This window comes from Podarcis vaucheri (assembly GCF_965113315.1).
Source record: "Podarcis vaucheri genome assembly, chromosome: 1".
NCBI lineage: Eukaryota > Metazoa > Chordata > Lepidosauria > Squamata > Lacertidae > Podarcis > Podarcis vaucheri.
This window is the reverse complement of record NC_138759.1, coordinates 104,322,448-104,340,922: the sequence shown is the minus strand read 5'-3', so window position 1 is coordinate 104,340,922 and position 18,475 is coordinate 104,322,448. Positions and strand designations below refer to the sequence as shown.

The 18,475-nt window shown below is 40.7% G+C and overlaps 2 long non-coding RNA genes across 2 annotated transcripts in view; one reads left to right on the top strand and one right to left on the bottom strand.

Annotated features, from left to right (window-relative positions):
- Positions 1 to 18,475, bottom strand: part of LOC309519392 — a 167,978-nt gene that overhangs the window by 32,276 nt on the left and 117,227 nt on the right. The window lies entirely within an intron of this gene.
- Positions 6,711 to 18,018, top strand: LOC309528085. Its single transcript, XR_014217499.1, has 4 exons — positions 6,711 to 6,944; positions 8,257 to 8,520; positions 16,619 to 16,843; positions 17,715 to 18,018. It is a non-coding gene; the product is annotated as an uncharacterized lncRNA (long non-coding RNA).

Below are 18,475 nucleotides of genomic sequence, written 5' to 3'. Positions count from 1 at the left end.
ACGAGCAACAAGTTTTATTGAACATTAATAGGACTTTACCATGATGATCAGCTCAGCCCATGTTGTACCACTGGGCAGGGGAGCAGGGGGCATCTTACCTGCTAGCCTGGAGAAGGTGTTTAAGCTTAAAGTAAGCTAAGGGTGGTATTAAACTAAAGAGTTCTGCTAGTGCCAGTACTTTGGGCTGTACAATGCAACTTTCTCTCTCTCCACTCACCTCACAAACGTCTCACCTCCTTCCCTTCAAATGGTGGTTTTGCAGCAAGCCTTACAAATCACCTCTCCCGTGTAAAGTTGGTTACACCTCATTTTCAAAGCAGGGAGAGGGGTCATTGTTTTTTTTCTTTCTGGTTCTGGTTCTTATCATGTATTTTGTGTTGTATTTTTATCTTGTATTTTTATGTTGTGAACTACCATTTTATATTGAGATCTACAGATGAAGGGCAGTATACAAAGTTAAAAATAAATAAATTATTATAACTGACAAAATCACCAGAGGACCCTACCACATGTGATGTTCAGGTTCATGGATGTGCTCACTGTTGAGTTGGCTTTTAACATCATTTTTACCCAAAGCTGCCGCTGAGCCTGCAATGTGAGACAGATTATTCCATAAGAGTACAGTGGTACCTCGGGTTAAGAACTTAATTTGTTCTGGAGGTCCGTTCTTAACCTGAAACTGTTCTTAACCTGAAGCACCACTTTAGCTAATGGGGCCTCCTGCTGCTGCCGCACCGCTGCTGCGCAATTTCCGTTCACATCCTGCAGCAAAGCTCTTAACCTGAGATACTATTTATGGGTTAGCGGAGTCTGTAACCTGAAGCGTATGTAACCTGAAGCGTATGTAACCTGAAGCGTATGTAACCCAAGGTACCACTGTACAACTCTTTTCAGATGGACTCTTTCTCTTATCAGCTCTATCCCAGTTGCCTTTCATCCAGAGTATGACAAAGGAGATAGAGAAGCAATTCTTTCTTATGTTATTTTTGCAAATATAATGGGGTTAGGGTGGGGAAACGCCATCAGCTGACATTAGCAATAAAAATATTCAATTAATCTAGATTCAAGCATCTCAATTAATATAGGCAGTCCATATGTCCAAAATAGTATCCAAATGAGATTGACAATTATAAGCTTATGAGTTCAAATTGCACTGAGGTCTTTAGACCACTCAATACTAGATGGGGTAATTCTGATAAGATAAATGGTCCTCCCAGAAATACTTGCTCCATGTTATCTTCTGCTCCATCTATTTATGGATGCTTCAGATAAAAAAGAAAAAGAGGGGGCCAGGGAGAGAGAATAAATTCACACAGGCAAGAGTCATGTGTCCTTTGACCCTGAGAGTACGTAATCTTTTCACATTTAGGCCAACCCTGTGGAGATTGGTTTTCCTATTGCAGAACTTATTTTAGCATAGGCAGGAACTGGTGTGTAGCTAACCTGAGGAGAGAAGTTAATTGCTACATTAGCAGTAAAGTTTAGTCAAAGGAACACAGCCCTGATATTTTAACACTCAGTTCTGAGAAACACTAGGCAATGAAGCACACACAGAAAGTATTACGCATGGCTCAGATTGCTAACTCAGCAGCAAGGTGCTCTGGAAAGTTTGGCTTGCAGGAGTGACAGGCTGCAAAGTAATAATCAAATCACTCTTCATTATCACATCCAACTGACAGCCAATGTTTTCTGGCAGAAATATGTCTTCTTCCCACTATCTAAATGAAGGGATATTGGATATCCTTAAATGGTTCCTTGAAATAGTGTTGCACGTTTGAATGAAAGCAAGAGAAACACTTATGCAAGTTTTCTTTTCAGCATAGCCAATCTGGTGCCTTCTAGCCTTTATTTGCACTACATCTCCCATTAGCCCCAGCCAGCATGACCAATGGTCAGGGGTGATGGGTTCTGTAGTTCAACAAGATCGGGAGGACACCATGTTGACACCTCCCTCTCAGGCTCGGATTGTATATATGTGTAAATAGACCATCTCTCCATATATCTTTCAGAGGCACCATATACCTTTCAGAGCAAGAAGCATAGAAATGAGTTTCTTGTTCCTTAAATAAATGGAAGATATCATAGCTTAAAAAACTCTTTTTCAAAATTGGTTTGCCATGCTTTGTTGGGGTTTCCTGTGTTCAAGAAAAACAAGCACAAAACACCTTTGGGTGCATAGAACTAGGCACGGGGTTCTTCAGAAATTGTGTGAGCAATGAATGCTATCCCTTAGCCAGCTTCTTTCCTGGAGTATTCAGTTTTTATGGTCCTACACAATTACATAACTGGACAATCTTAGGGTGCAATCCAATCCCTGGTGGCCAGCATGGGGCTTAATGGCATTGCACAGACACCACTGCATCCAAAACACCGCCGGAAGCAGGGAGAGGAAAACTCTGTATCTTTTGCTACATCAGCTACAGGCTAGTGAAGCAGAAAGGTCCAGACTGGGCCCATTGCTACAACTTTCCAGCAGCTGGACTGGCTTAGGGTGGAGTGGATCCTTTAGCAGCCCAGCTCCATCATCTTTTCCCTCTCTTCCCCAATTCCCAACATCTGGTTTCAGAGGTATACACTGGCTACCATTAGCTGGGATATAGGTAGGTTCAGTTCATGGAAGTTGCAACGTTCAAATAAGGCAAGCACTTCCTGAGCAGCAGCTGACACTCTTACCCAAACTGTTATATCAAGGTATTGGAAAACTTCCCTTAGAAAGGATCTGCAAATAGATTTTGCTCTCCTGTTCTGGTGTAAGAAATAATTGGCTGATTGGTCAAAGCACTTTGGATTATTTCCATAGCATATGGCATGATATTTTACGAATGACTTATTTGTTCTTTATTAAACTTGATTGCCCAGCATCCATCTGTAAGAGACACATTTGCTGGTGGATAGAGTCACAGGCAACCTGCCACTTATGTATGGGAAGTTCCACTAAAGCAAGAACAGCGTGCAGAATAATTTGCAAAAAGTAGTGCTGTACCAAAAGCTGCCTTCCAGTTTCTTGAAAGTTTTCTTCCCCCGTCACAGAGCCTTATACATTTCTCAATCTCTGGGGACTTCAATAATTCTTTTAGAATTATAGTCAATGTGTAGTTTTGAATTTGCCCAGTTGGGAGGTGGTCGAGGATGGTGTGTTTCAGAAAGCATTTCTCCTCCAGCATTTTGCAGCCTCCCCAGCTCCTTGATCTGAAAAAGTCCCATGGGAAGAGTTGCCTCGCAATGTGTTTCTCTGCGGCAGTGAAGAATACTAGCTGTGGGGTGTGATATGTAAGTACCAGTCAAGTACAACATTCCTTGTTTTCCTATAGTGGATGTGCAGGGGAATGTTTGGTCCAGCCAGTCGAAAACTTCCTGTTTCCTCCTGGCTGGGACATACTTCCTATGCATGAGACTAGAGGTGCGTGTGACCTTACATGTCCAGGTAACAAAAGGGACAAGGCACACAGCACTCTCTCTCTCTCTCTCTTTGACTTGCTTCTGTGTCTGACCAGCTTCTAGCTAGGACTGCTCTGCTAGCTTTCAGCAAGAGCTGGGATCATTCCTCCATATGGGTAGCTCCACATGTACATATTTGTAACTAAGTCTGCCTTCGGGGATCACACTGTGCTCTGCCTGATGTAAGTAAACTTCTTTTATTGCTTATAAATAAGATTGTATTGTCTTTATTCTTTTAAGAGGGATATAAGGGAACTTTCCAGGAACTTGATAGTGAGAGGCTTACAAAAGCCTGCAACCAGCTACCCGCTGTGCTTTTAAAAGGGGAATGTGTAACTCTGCTATGTAAAGGAACTTGCTAGTTCAAGTTAGGAAGGATATTAATAAACAATATATCCTCCTCTGCCTCCCTGAACATTCCCACATTGACCACATATGAGGAGATTTGCAGAATGAACCAAACACCCGTTGCCCAGCTGAGAAGTAAAAGTAAGCCCAACAGGAATCCTTCATGCACACCCAATGAGAATTTTGCACAAATTTTCTCTTCCTTTTGATAAATTTGGAATGCAGCTTTATTTCTTGTTAACTGATAATGATGCAAAAAAGGAGAATTTTTCAGTACAGCAGTTGTAAAAAGTGGTAATTAATAATAATGTTTCTATACTTTTTGCATGGTAATACATATACGCATGATTAGAACATCTGGCTAATAATCCTTTAAAAATTATCCTTTACAAAATAATAACAACCTGTTCCATTTGTATGTGGTAGGTTCCGGACAGTTTTGTCATGCCTACAAAATAATTATTCTTCATCTTCACTCGTCTAGGAAAGAGGAATCACAAACTGATTATTCTTCAAATGGACAGTCACAACTGCATTCTTTCTTTTTCTCTCTCCTCGCTTCCAAATGAAGAACCCCCCATAGTAATAGACAAGCTTATTGTTCTGGATGGGGGTGGGGGGAACCCTATGCAGAGGGCACCCTTTGCATGCAGTGCTTTCCATATGTAATACGCAAGTTTCTACAATTGAGCACCGCACCAGAGTAGTAGTTAGGGCTTTATTACTTACTTCTAATTTGTATTGATGGCCTAAAAAAAGTAGCATGCTTTGCAGTTCTATGAAAGAAAAGATTATAAATGGAGATTAATTATAATTTTGCTAGCTCAGTACTTGTAAAACTAAAGCAATTTATATTCTTTCTCTTAATGATCTCCATTCCTGATTGCAGTAATGTAATCTAATTGTGATTATGATAGTATCTGAATCATGTGGGCCTCGATGTGATTGGAACTACTCTTTGCATTAAAAAGTAATTTTGGAGTAATGATGAAAAGTTACTGTGGAAAATTGGCAAGTAATATATTTTACTCTGTATCTTAAGTTTCTGCTTTCATTTTTGATTATATCTTATAGCAAGGATAAGCATGATATTATATCAAGGATTTATTACATCAAAGACTTGCCAATGATAATTATGAGTATCAAGGATAAGCCTGATATTATTGGAATAACATAGATATGGTAAGGCAAGAAATTGACAAAGCTTTTAAAATACTTGGCTGGGCCTTAACAAAAGGGAATATTAGAAGAAGTGGGTCAGTTTCCCTAATGAGTAAGTTTACACAGGAGGGAACCTACAACATTATGGTAGAATAGGGTTCTGGTAGAAGTCTCTGAAAGATGGTGGTACTGATTACCCCTAATCTCACCCCCAGATATTAACTTAGAGGTGTCCTTACCCCAAAGCAGTTGAAATTGATTTAGGCATCAGTTGCACCAATTGAATGAGAAAGAAGGCAACAATATTTGCACAAGCATTTGCTGTAGGGAGGCTATCATCTTGTTAAATGGCTGCTTTTATCCTGTCTTTGAGTGTAACATTTCTCCTGGATAGTGTAGAAATGCAATCTCAGTGTCTAAGCATAGGTTTTTGAGAAAAACAAGTGATGTTCATCAAACTCGCTTCCATCTAACAGGTTTCAAGGGGATGGAGGACCCTGGTGGACATTTTCTTTCACAAAAATCTCTTCATGGTGTCCCTGAGTTTGGGATGGGTGAGAAATGTCGATTCAATTCACATTTAAAGGTGAATCCAGATCCCACACCCCACTTTTTGAAACAGTATGCAAACTAAACCACAGCTGTCATTTGAAATTAACACTCCTGTGAAATTTTCAGTGCAGTTTTCCAACCAAGCAATGTGGAAAAAATGTCTATTCTAGGGCAAAGTGTGCATTAAAAAAAATATATTCATGAAAATAACATACAAAAATGCATTACATTGGAGGAAATCACATATAAAAATGTGTATATTAGGAGAAATTTGCATGAAAATGCTGGTGATTATCCTTTTTTTTAAAAAAAAGCACACACAATTTGATTTGGATCTCCTCCTTCTAAGTATTACATGAGGTTGCTTAGATGCCTTTTTGTGTTTCTTCAGTTTGCAGCAGAGAGAGTGGCACGAGAACAACCCCTCACGTCAGTATGGTCCTTCCCACACAAACTTAGTGCGTGATCAAGGAAAGGGTTGATGCAGATATTGTTCCTCTGCTGGCGGTGGTGGGGAATTTAAGCATGCAATCCCCTATCTGCTGTCTGAAGTAGGACAGAGACTGCACCTTTTCCATTAGAGACCGTTGCTGAGAATAACATCTTATTAAAGCCTTCTAACTGCACCAATCAGCTGTCAGGAAAGGTGGGTGCAGCAAGGAGAGATTGGCCAGACTCGGATGCTCTGCTTCCTTTCCTCCCTCCCCTCCTCAGACGACAAGAAGCTTCGTTCAGAAGCTATCCAAAGTGTCAGCCTCCCTACCAGAGGGCAGAAGAAGAGAAAGTCTTAATATGGTTCTCTGGATTAAGCCACTGTCTTTATGCTGCTAAACACCAAACCTGGCTACCCTTCTTGAATTTGTCATAATTAATGGGTATTCATAAAGTTAGAAGAGCCAGAAGCCGGGATTGCTACAAAGTTGGATTGTTGCCTCGTTATCATGAGTACTGTGTTTCACATTGTCCAGGTGATCCTGATGGCAACATTGATTTGACTGCAACATTTCTGCCCCACCTTGGTGGAAATTTGCACGATAAAAAGGCTGGCGAGAGCAGCTGCAGCAGCAGCAGCGTGGAATGATGCTTTATACATACTTTCGTCTTCTTTAAAAGACAGCCTAAAATGCCTCTAAAAGAAGGCGGTTGGCAGTAAAAATTCTATTGTCAAAGGCCAGTTTCTTAGCAACAACACCCTCTCAATGTGTCACAAGTCTGGGGCCCTTTGGCCTCTCCAAGGAAGTTCCTTAGGTGTCTTTTACACACTGAGTGCTTTGTGATAGGTTAAGGCCTGCTGGCTGTCAACTTGGTCCCTTAAGGGAACTTGACAGATCTTTAAAAAAAATAAAATCAATTTTAAGCTCACATGCCCCAGTGGGTGCCAAAGCCACTTCAGAGAGCCTGAAAGATGGCTGAGTCGACAGGATTTGACTTCCAGAGGTAGAAAGGTGACAAACTCTATCATGAGAAAGGGGCAGCTGAAAGCCTCAGAGGGCTAACCTGCTCCCAGGATCTGGGGCCTGGTGTTGTATTGAACCTATTTATCTCTTTCATGGGCCCAAGGTACCACGGGGAAAGAAAAGTTGTTCAAAAAAAAAAATGCTGGCAGAATTCAGGGGTGTAAATGATGAATTACTTTTCATCAGCTGAAAGGAAACATACTCTGGAACAATACTGAAAGGGAGCAGGAGCATCTGACCTCCTGCTTCAGAGCAGCCAATATCTTCATTCAAGAAGACAACCATGAAATTACACAGAAAATGGGATTGTCATGAACAGCCCCTTGAAATCTCAGTATACAGTCATTACGGCATGGGAAAAAGCCTTCATCCACACATCATAACTTGTAACAGACGGGGTGGCAGGAGGGGGGGGGTGAGGGCTGAGAAATAGCAACAAAAACAGGACTTGGAGTTACCAGTGAGAATGTGGAATATATTTGTTGATCTAGCTTTACCTTGTTAGTCCCCCAGATCATTATATATAGACATAACTATGGACTAACTTTACAGTGATTTGTGGCTATTTTTATAGGCTGCATATTGGACCTGCTTTGCAAATTAAGGAGTGGGGAAATAAATGAAGAAAACTGAATATTGTATTTAGAGTAATGATTCCTCGTTTTATGACTCAGAACAAAAGTGTTTGGGTTTGTTTTTTAATGCCAATCCTTTTTGGATTTTTAAACCGTAAGTTGTTAGTACAAGGTGTAAATTGCAGAGATCTCTGCAAAACATTCATCCAATTAGAGGCAATTTCAAGTTCTATATTCTGATTTAATTTTTGTTGAAATATTCAAGCATTGCATTTCCAAACACTCTTACTCCAGTGAGCTTTACTTGGGAATCAGCATGCTAAGGATTGCATTGTAGACAGGAGCCAAACTCAGTTGTGTGATATTGTCTGAGAATGACACAACCTGTGGTCAGATTTGCATGTTCACCTTAGAGGCATGTTTTGTCTCTGCATGATCGACCAAATGAATAATCCACTCTACTGCAAAGTGCCAAGGGTGTCAGTTTGCTCTGGTGATACTTCGAGGGGTGGGGAGTATTTCCATTTTACGTAACTTATTCTCCTGTTCATCCTTGCTCATCTCTGCTTTTTGTGACTTTTCTTCCATATTCAGTTTTTCCCTAGAACCTGTAGCTGGTGACAATCACTGTAAATTCATTTCTCCTAATTGTAAAACACCTGTACAGAAAACAGATTATTGCTAGTGTTTTGCAGAGATTAACTCAAGCAGTATACTTTTTTCAGACTATACCAGCAAACTACAAACATACTGTAATTTCAAGAAAAGGCCTTACCAGTCGTTCCCTTGGGTTTAGCGGCAAAGTCTTTTCCAGACTGCATTTTTAAGCAAAATACACCCTCTGTTGGAAAATAAGAGGCTGAGAGCATACGTCTAATCAAGCAATTTGGAAGAGGAATCCTGAATGCTGCAATACACTGATTTCAAACTACTACTATTCTTCTTAGCAGGATCTGGGCCTCTATGGTCTAGCTCACGTCGGATAAAAGGTGATGATAAGAAATAAAGCAAGATTCTTATTTATATCACATATAATATTGAATTATATATTCTGACTTGTAAAAAATACACTGATTTAACCTAAAAAAAAGGATTTAACATAAACAAACATGCTAAATGCTACACTTAACTTTTAAAATTGAATTCACCCTCATCTATCAAATACATTGCATTAAAGCCTGCTTTTTCTGTGTGAAAGAAAAGTAAAAAAAGCCAAGTAGAAAGTACAAGACTTTGGTGAACAACCTTTATGAATACAATAGCTAGGGTCATGCATTGTTTTGCAATGTCTGTTATTTCTCAGTATTTTGCTCAATACTTAACCAGCCTCGCTTTTTGAAAATTCTGAGCAATTAATTTATAATCCAGCACACCTAATCCTGTATGGGATTGTTGTCCAAATAGGAAAGCTTGCTTTGGGTCCTTTGATGCACCCAGAAAGCCAAAGAGAAAGCCATTAATTTCATCTGAAATTAATATCTGAAGAAGTGTGCATGCACACGAAAGCTTATACCAAGAACTAACTTAGTTGGTCTTTAAGGTGCTACAGGAAGAAATTTTTTTATATTAATTTCACAAACACCTTCACATAACTTTTATCATAAAATAATGTGTAGTGAAAAAGGCAAATGGACTGCAGGGCCAGGGGTAGATTATATCCCTAGGGTATTATACCCCTTGGTAAAATTGAAAACCTATATGTTGTAATTGTTATTGCAACTACTTAACATGCAGGAAATGGGTAGCATATAATATACATAAATCGCCGGTTCTCAATTTCCTCTCACCTTTCCCCAGCATTTTCACTGTTATACACCCATATGACTGGCAGAGTCATCTTAAATCCATCCTTCTCCTGCTGCTGCCATTGCTACCACATCAGCAGCAGAAAGTCAGGGGCAGGCAGTTGGTCCCTTATGTCATCTGGGATCTAGTAGATCCTTGGCCAGCTTAGCCTCACTTGTTCCCCATCTTCAGAATGCCCTGATTCTGTTCTGCCTATTGAGTGGGCAGAAGTCATGGTGGTGGTATTTCCATTAGCAGAGTGCATTGGGCAGAAGTGGGAAGTCTGGGTGGTTACAAATCAGTGCGTGGGCCACTGGGTGATTGCAAACCTGGTCCAAGTGCTCTTGGAAGAAAGATTTTCTAGAACTATTTTAATCAGGGTTTAGGCATGGGTTTGGCACAGAAACTGCTTTGGTTGCCCTGTATGATGACCGATGTTGGGAGAGAGACAGGGGAAATGTGTCCTTGTTAATTTTCCTCAGCCTCTCAGTGGCTTTTGAGACCATCAATGATAGTATCCTTCTGGAGTGCCTGTTCCAAGTTAGGCGTGGGTGGCACTTCTGTTTGGTGGTTCTTGTCCTACCTGGGCGGTTGTTTGCAGAGGGTGATGCTTGGGGAGTGCTCTTCAGCTCCATGGAAGCTTCAGGGTTGGTTCAATTTTTCCAACATCTCTCCAATGCTGTTTAACATCTTCATGGAACCACTGAGTGATGTTATCCAGAAGTTTGGAATATTTCTCAGCAATATGCTGATGACACACAGCTCTACTTCTCCTTTACATCTGTAGGTGTGGCAGTGGATGTGCTGAATTGATATCTTACTTTGGTGAGATGAGAGCCAACAAACTAGTTCCCTAAACCAGATAGATGAGAGGTGGTCTGCTCTTGATGGGGTTGAACTCTCTCTGAGGGAGTGGGTTCACAGCTAGGGGGCATTTAAGGTTCTATACAAAGCCCTAGTCCTCTGGACATCAATAGGTTAATCTCTCAGTTATTCTGCTGGCAATGGCAGAGCTTCAAGCTCCAGCACTGGGGGACGGAATGCAGGCAGGTGCGGGGCTGGTGCCCAGTCTGGGGGTGGGGCGTGCTGTCCACAGGCGCGTGGCACGGGGGCATGGCGGGCCACCTGCAGGGACATGGCATGCGTTCTGGGGGCATGGTGTGCCACCTGCAGGGGCGTGGCACCCAGTGCTGGCAGGGGGAAGCTGCAATGGCACCCCACCGGGATTGCATTGCCAGGGGCAGTGCACTCCCCCCCCCCACTCCTCTTCCTCCACCAGTGTCTGCTGGGGATATTTCTTTTTATTTAATCAAAAATAAAGAAATAAAGTGGAAACAATACAATTTAATGAACAATGTGCACAAAACAAAAACAAAAAAGAATACCAATTTTGACATTCACAAGCCCTGGGAAGAAGAATTATTTATTTTGGATGGTAGTAACATGTCCTCTTTTTCAAAATGTTTCCTTAGTTATAGATTTCAGAATGCCATCCTCAGTGTTATGATATTCTTACCTGAAGCCCTCAAATTACCAAGAATTCAAAATAGTAGTATCTTTCGCAGGAGGCATTTGAATATTGTCAGCATTATTTAGATATTATAAATGTTTGCCCTGTAGTTGAAAAGGTATTTACTTTTTTGGTCCTCTTGTATACCTCAATTTTTGAATTAATTTTTCTGCAATAGCTATAGACAAGATTTGACTATGCAATATATAATCAGTCCTTTATCCAAACTGACACCATTTGGGCCATCCCATCTCCCCAGTAATGCCAACAAGGGGACTGACATCAATTCTTTCTTTGCTGTTAAATTAATTTTTAGTAGCAATATGTCCCCAAAAGCTGCCGCTGAATGATACTCCCACCATAAGTACCTGTATGATTTTTAAAGTGCCAAGTGCCAGCATTTGTGGTAGAGATTGGTGTTTATATAGGATAAGTGGTGCATAGTGCCACCTAAATGTGATTTAAGAATAGATTCTTGAACCATTGCTGAAATTGATTTCACAGGCCTCATGTTCCATATTCTTTCCCATTTTCTGGGACCCAAGTTGTAACCCAAATCCTTTTCCTGTCATTTTTGTAATCCTGTTAGATCACCTGTGTCTAATTTTGTTAATATTTTAGAAATTTGGGTGATCTGTCCTTTGGCATTAAATTATGTGCAGGATCAGGTGTTCAAACAGTGTTAATTCTCTTTTCACTTGCTGTTTAATAATATATTTTACTATAAAGGAACTAATTTGCCTAAATTCAAACCCACAGTGCTCTTGTTCTTTTAAAAATTCTCTGATTTCTTCTTCTGTTTTAGGCTGGCCATTATTGTAGAAATCCCTAATCCTATATAATCCCTTTACTGACCATTGGGGGAAAAAATCCTGGTTTCTATTCTTAGTAAAGAAAAGTGGATGATTAAAAAAAGGGAGCAAGTAGAAACTGGATCAGTAACTTCCATCTAGATTTGAAAATTGTAATTGTAGTTTTTAAGAAGGGACTTTGTGCCCATTCTAGGTCCTTAAGATTTTTATTAAGGAAAAAAGCTGTCACTACTGGGATTCCATCTTAACTATCATTTTAACATTTTCTTTCTTTACTAATGGCTGGATTTGCCTTAATTGATTTGCCTTGTAATATAAATGAAGGTTGGAGATGCTCTGACATTCCACCTTCACCTTCTAACTTATATAAATAAGTTCTTTTGATTAATGATCTCTTCCCCCCCTGCCCAAATATGTAGCCTTCTATTAACTTTAGAGAAGTTAATATTTCCCCCCTTTACATTTTGCATCAAATACACCTGCATAAGACACAGTAAGGTATATTAACCTTAGAATCTACCCAGATCAGACAGTTAAAATAGGAGCACAGTTTGTTTGTTTTATTGTATTTACACCCCACCTTTTCCTCCAAGGAGCTCAAGGTGGTTTACATGATTTTTCCCTCCCAGTTTTATACAAATAACAACACTGTGAGGTGGGTTAGCCTGAGAGACAGTGATTGACCCAAGGTTACCCAGTGAGCTTCATGGGTGAGTAGAAATTCGAATCCTGGTCTCCCAGGTCCTAGTCTGACACTCCAGCCATTACATCAGAACAAGTAGTCCTTTTATAAAGAGTTCCTAAAGTTCTATTTTCCCAAATTAACAGAACTGACTATCCTAAATTTCATAATGTATTTATTCATTTAAATTTCTATACCACCCTTCATCCGAGGATCACAGGATGCTTTGCAGCTACTCAAACTTTCTTACATATATTTTTTATTATCCCTCTTAACTAACTCCCCTTTCTCTCTTGTCTCCCACAGTCACTCCACTTTCCAACTGTCGCTTCCTAATTTACAGTTTCTTATCTGCTCCTCCCATTGGTCACAGTCACACTATACATTTAAAGCGCTATGACACCACATTAAGCAGTAATGGAATTCTGGGAGCTGTAGTTTGTAAAGGATGCTGAGAGTTATTAGGTGACCCCCTATTCCCTTCAAAGAGCTACAATTTTCATTTTTTTTTTAAAAAAAAAATTTTATTGGGTTTTCACATTTTATATAGACAAAAACAAAAACACAAAAAACAAGTAAACACATAAACAAAGAAAAAAAAAGAAAACAACAACAAACATATATACTTTCCCGAAAATGTTATTTCCTAACCCTGGTCATTGACTTCCCCCTACCCCCTCTCTTGCATCCCCATTTCCAAATTTATGTCAGCAAATTGGCATTTCCCTGTCTTAATATTAGTCCTTTTATAAAAGCAAACAAAATTAATTTTTTCTAAGTTGGACCTCAATTCCCTTCCATCGATTTCCCATTTTGTCTTGAATAATGATCTTTTTAACCAAATCCCATAATCATGAGTGTTGTTAGAACTTAATTTTTCCCTCCCTCCCATCCCCGGTTTGCGTCCCTTCCCAAAGCATGTCCAAAATAACAGTTATTAGCCCGGGTTCCTCACGTCCGAGGCCCTCCAGTCTCTTTTAGTCCCTCTCCGCCGGTCTTGTTGGTAATCCTTTATGCCAGTCATCACATCTCGAAAGAGTTCTTTCACCATCAATCCAAAGTCTCTTCCCATATTTGCAAACAGCTGCTGAAGAGTTTCCACAAGGCATGAATCTTGAAGGTAATCAAAGTCAGAGTCTATGTGGAGGCCCCGATTATATTTCTTTATTTTAAATTCCTTAATTTCATAGACTCCCAGGGCCTCCACTTTCGTCTTCTGCATCTTTCGTGGATTTATAGTAGATTTACTCCAATAATCTCCTTGTTTGTATTCCACAGGCGTCAGCTTCTGCTCAGTATTTTCCCACATCACTTCTTCTCTTTCTTGTTTTGTCTTCTCCTCTTCTTTTATTATCATTTCTGGTTCAGCTGTGGATTCTTTCTCATTGAGGTCCTCGTTACATTCAGCAGGACTACTTGTTTCAGAAGTCAAGGTCATCAATTGTTCACTCATAGCCGTAGTCTGCTCTTGTAAGATTCCAACCAAATAAAACATCCTTTCGATTTCTCCCAGTATCTTTCCATCCACAGCCATTGTAGTTCCACAGAATTCCCTCTAGAGGGAATCTGGTTACTTAGTATTCTTTTCCCCAACAGTCCTCTGTCTTGTTATTGTTTCTTTATTTCCAACAATTTTAGATCAATTGTAACTCTTTTTAATCCAGAGGTAACTTAGGTAGCAATTTTCCACTATTAACAGTCCGTTTGACAGCTTTGACAGCTGTCAAACTCTGCACTTCTTAAACCAGCTCCAAAGCAGGACGCTCCCGGGCCCGGGAGGGGGGGTTGTTTACAACAGAGCATAAAACATCCAACACTCCTCTCTCCTGCTCAAAATTTCCAAATCTTGGAAGTCACTGTCTTTTTTAAAACTCACCCTTTACAGGGTAGGCACTCCAGCTTAGTTCTTTTTTCGTTGCTCTAGATCGTCTGCAAGGTAGGGGGTGCGGACTTCCTTTTAGCACATCCCCCGATCGTCTCAAATTCAGTGGATAAATTTCTTAAAAGCCAAGTCCAAATTACTCACGGGTTGTTTTTTCAGCCGAATTTCAAGGAAGGAAGTCAGCGCTCTCCGGTCATGGCTCGCGGCTTCGCTCAGCAGAGGTAGCGATGGACTCTCAGTGCCGCGCCACCCCCCGTATCCCCTCCGCAGCCTTTAAAAAGGCTCTTCGCGAATCAGGGGGGGCGCTTAAGGCACCCGCCGAGTCTTCAGTCCGCAGGCACCGCGCCTGCGGTTTTAAGGGTCCCCGTGTCGCCGGCACGGCAAGACCCGTCCCCTGCTGAGCCGATTCCCTCCGGAGCTCGGAGGGAATCCGCCATTCCCAGATCGCGTCAACCCCGGAAGTCCCCAAAGAGCTACAATTTTCAGGGTGGTTTAACAACCAGTCCTTCCTGGGCAACTCTGCGCTCTACATGTGCTTCTTCCTTTGCTGCAGTTCTGCATATTTAACCCAAATATGAGGCAACTACTGTAGCACTCCTATAGCACTGTTGTTTTCTGGGTTATTGCACCTGTCTTGAGTGGTCCTGTGTACAAAAGGCCAATCAGGGATGGGGGAATAACTTTTTTCAGTTTGCATTTCACATTTACAGGATCAATAAGCAAACGGAAACACAGCTGTCCTTCAAATTGTGCACTTCTCTGATTTTTTGTGATGCAGTTCTCCACTCAAAAAAGTGTGTACAGAAAACATATAGAAAGATTGTGTACCTAGAAATGCACATATTAAGATAAAATAGTGTTAAAATGTATTATTTCAGGGGGAAATGCTTGGAGAAATATGTATATTAGGATAAGTGCACAAAATACCTTTGGTTTTTTTCTTGCTGACCTTTTTTTAAGGATTACAAACTGATCAAAAGATAGCGCAAACTGGATATTGGATTTTTTTTTTAATAAAATGAGATAACTTGATACTTACAGATTTGTCAGTCTTGTCAGCAATGAAGGCTGGTCCACTACTGTGGTATAGCTCCCCCAAAGAGAATGTTAAGCAAAGCCCCCACATTTTCAAATCTCCCAAATTTCCAATGCCACATATTCTTTTCCATTCCACTCACCTTTTACACTTCCATTTGTACTCAAAGAAACTCTGCAAACATTCCTGTCAATCCACTGTTATCTGGCCAATCAGGTCTCTGCAGCACTCAGCCAATCCTAATCCAAAAGTTTAGCTACGACAAAGAGGTCCTTCCCATGTGTTTCTGGGCAGAAAAGCCATGTTACTGACATTTAATTTTAGAGGGACTTCCTGTTCCCCAGCTACTGCTTGGAAGGCTCCTACTCCATCTGTTAGTTTGAGGGATAACAACGAGTCTCAGTATTGACTTAGTAGGGCTGCCCTGAAGGAAGGTCGAACATGCTCAGAGCTGTTTTCTTGAAAGCCATACCTCAAAGCACATTTTTTTTCCTAACTAGTCAGAAGGAGGGTGTGATTGCTATGAACCCACGCTAGAAATTGTGTCAGCAGCCAGGGATCCCTACTGGACCAACAAAGGACACTCAATGTCTCATTCCTGGTCAGTCACTGCCAGTTCAGACCTCATGAGTGATATTAAGGTTTTGTTTTGTTTGACCCAATATGCATCACTTTACACCTGTCTACACTGAATTGCATTTGCCACTTTACCATTCACTTAGTTTGGAGAGGTTCCTTTGAAGCACTTCACAATCTCTTTTTGTTTTGATAACCAGGATCAAGTCAATATCATCAGCAAACATAGCTACCTCACTGCTCACTCCTCACTCTAGACCAGGGATACATGAGTTTCCAGCTGTTTTGGAGTATAGTTCCCATAATCCCTGACCACCGGGACCACTGCTAGCTAGGGGTGTTGGGTCTAACAACAGCTGGAGACCTAAGTTTGTGAAGTCCTGCTCTAGATCATTTATGAATAAGTTAAAAACCACGGTCCCAATACTGATCCTTGGGGAACTCCATATTCTATTTCCCTCCATCTGGAGAACGGTCTACTTCTTCCTACTCTTTGCTTCCTATGACTTAACCAATTTCTTGACACACAAGAGGATCTCTCCTCTTATTCCTTAACTGTTAAACTTACTCAGTAATGCTAACCTGCATTACTTTCTCAAAACCTTCTTCACCCTTCCTTTATTGTGGAACATATTATATAAAGGCTTTTGCTGCAGTCAGAAGCGGAAGCAATTTTAACTCATCTTCCCTCCAGGTTTGACTATTCCTGAATTTTTTCCAGGCTTGTGTCCTATTGCCAATGCCTAAGTGCTGGTGGGTGTTTTACTTGCACTGAGATTCCCATTTTGACTTCATTTCTCCCAGGTGCTGCAGAAATTTGTGCTTCCCATTTCTGGTACTGTGTGTTGACTTCTTTAGGAGGAGGCTGGTAAAGAACAAAAAAAATTTCTTAGCTGAAGAACAATTGTGGAAAACATGAGAACTTAAGTCTTGGATGTGGATGTGACCCAGCTCCCCTTTATGTCCAAAACCTTTCCAACTGAGTTCAGAATTGCTTCCAGGAGATCCACACAGGGAAACAATCTTGTGGTGAGCTAACTGTATGGCACATTTTCCATGTAGGAAACAGGGGTGAGCAAAGGGTGAAAGAAACTGGAAGGTGGGGGTGGGGAATTAGAGAGTGGTGAAAAGGCTAAAACTCTCCATCCCTTTTACCACTTCCCATTGTTTTACTTTAGTGGTCTTTAGCTAAATAAAATTTAGATTCTCAATAGGACTGTATTCATCAGTTTCAGTTTTCACACCATAAACAGTGCTTTCCTGAAGGTGGCAAAATAGGTTCCCCAAACAGTAAATGGACTGGTGCCATCTCTCTCTCTCTCTCTCTCTCTCTCTCTCTCTCTCTCTCTCTCAACTTGACTGGGTTCCTAGGAAGGTTTTCTCTTCCCCTACTCCTTCCAAGAGTAATTCCATCCAATCAGAGATCACAAAGTGAATGAGGTGACATCATAGTGCTGGGTAGAGGTTGTTATGTGTCGTTGTTCTTGAGGGCAACAAAGCCAATGAGATGTTTCCTGCATGGGTGATTCTAACCAATTGGATCACTGATTTCCCTCACTTGTCTCTTCATGGAAAATTTCATCCCCTCTCAATACAATATCTGAAAAAAAATAACCCTTTTTCATCTCACGCCTAGTCAAATCATTTTCACTGAATTCAAGAAGCCATGAACCATGGTAACCAATTGGACACTGCAACATCATCCCACATTCCCCACAAGAGTATACATCTGCTGCCTCACTAGTCAGTCTCTTCTGATCTACTAGCAAGATAGGAACAAGATTCCAATATGGGCTAGATATATCATCTGCAATCTCCTTTCACTGTCATAAATGCTTATTCAGATACTGTCCTACTTCTAGGCATGCTTCCATTTACCTTTTTCTGGTTTGCTTCTTAGATGGATAGCATCCATTTCCAACATGTTGAATCCCCTCTACCTTGCTATCCTATGTCTCCTGATATGTCCTTTCTGCCTGGAAGCTCAACGCTTCTGGATGATATAGCAAAAATGTCCTGCCCTCACGTTTACAGCTAGGCATGGTCTACCTGCAGCTAAGTTTTTGCCAACATATCACATTTTAATGCAAACAAATACAAACACTCAAATCTAAGTTTAATAACAGGAGCCTGTGTCCCCCCCTCTATATTATTGAAGTGTAGCTTGACATTTATTTAATATATATGTTAATGAAAAACAGAAAGTTGGATTTGGACAGTAAGACTCCAGAGCTGAAGCTACCCCTTTAAAACCATCACTTGTTTTACATTATGGCTATGGGCAGGCATCCAGCAGAAAGTGAATAAAATATTTCAAGGATGTTCCAACAGAAAGGTATATTTTGAAGCTCCTAAAAGACTGGCCCTTTTTCAGCTAATCAAATAATTTACAGGTAGGCACAACGAAGCATGTGGCATGAAGGGAAGCATGAAGCTGGGACCTAATCTATAAAGGACAACATGCTAGTGTATTAACTGGGGTCAGAAATGTCCAGATTTACTTATTTGTTTATCATAGGCCAACCTTTATTTTATTCTGGCACGATAGTCCTATTGAACTTTTTTGTTTCTTTGTCTACTTTTGCACTAGTATTAGATGTTAGTTGTAACATAAAGGTAAAAGTAAAGGACCCCTGACAATAAAGTCCAGTTGCGAACGAC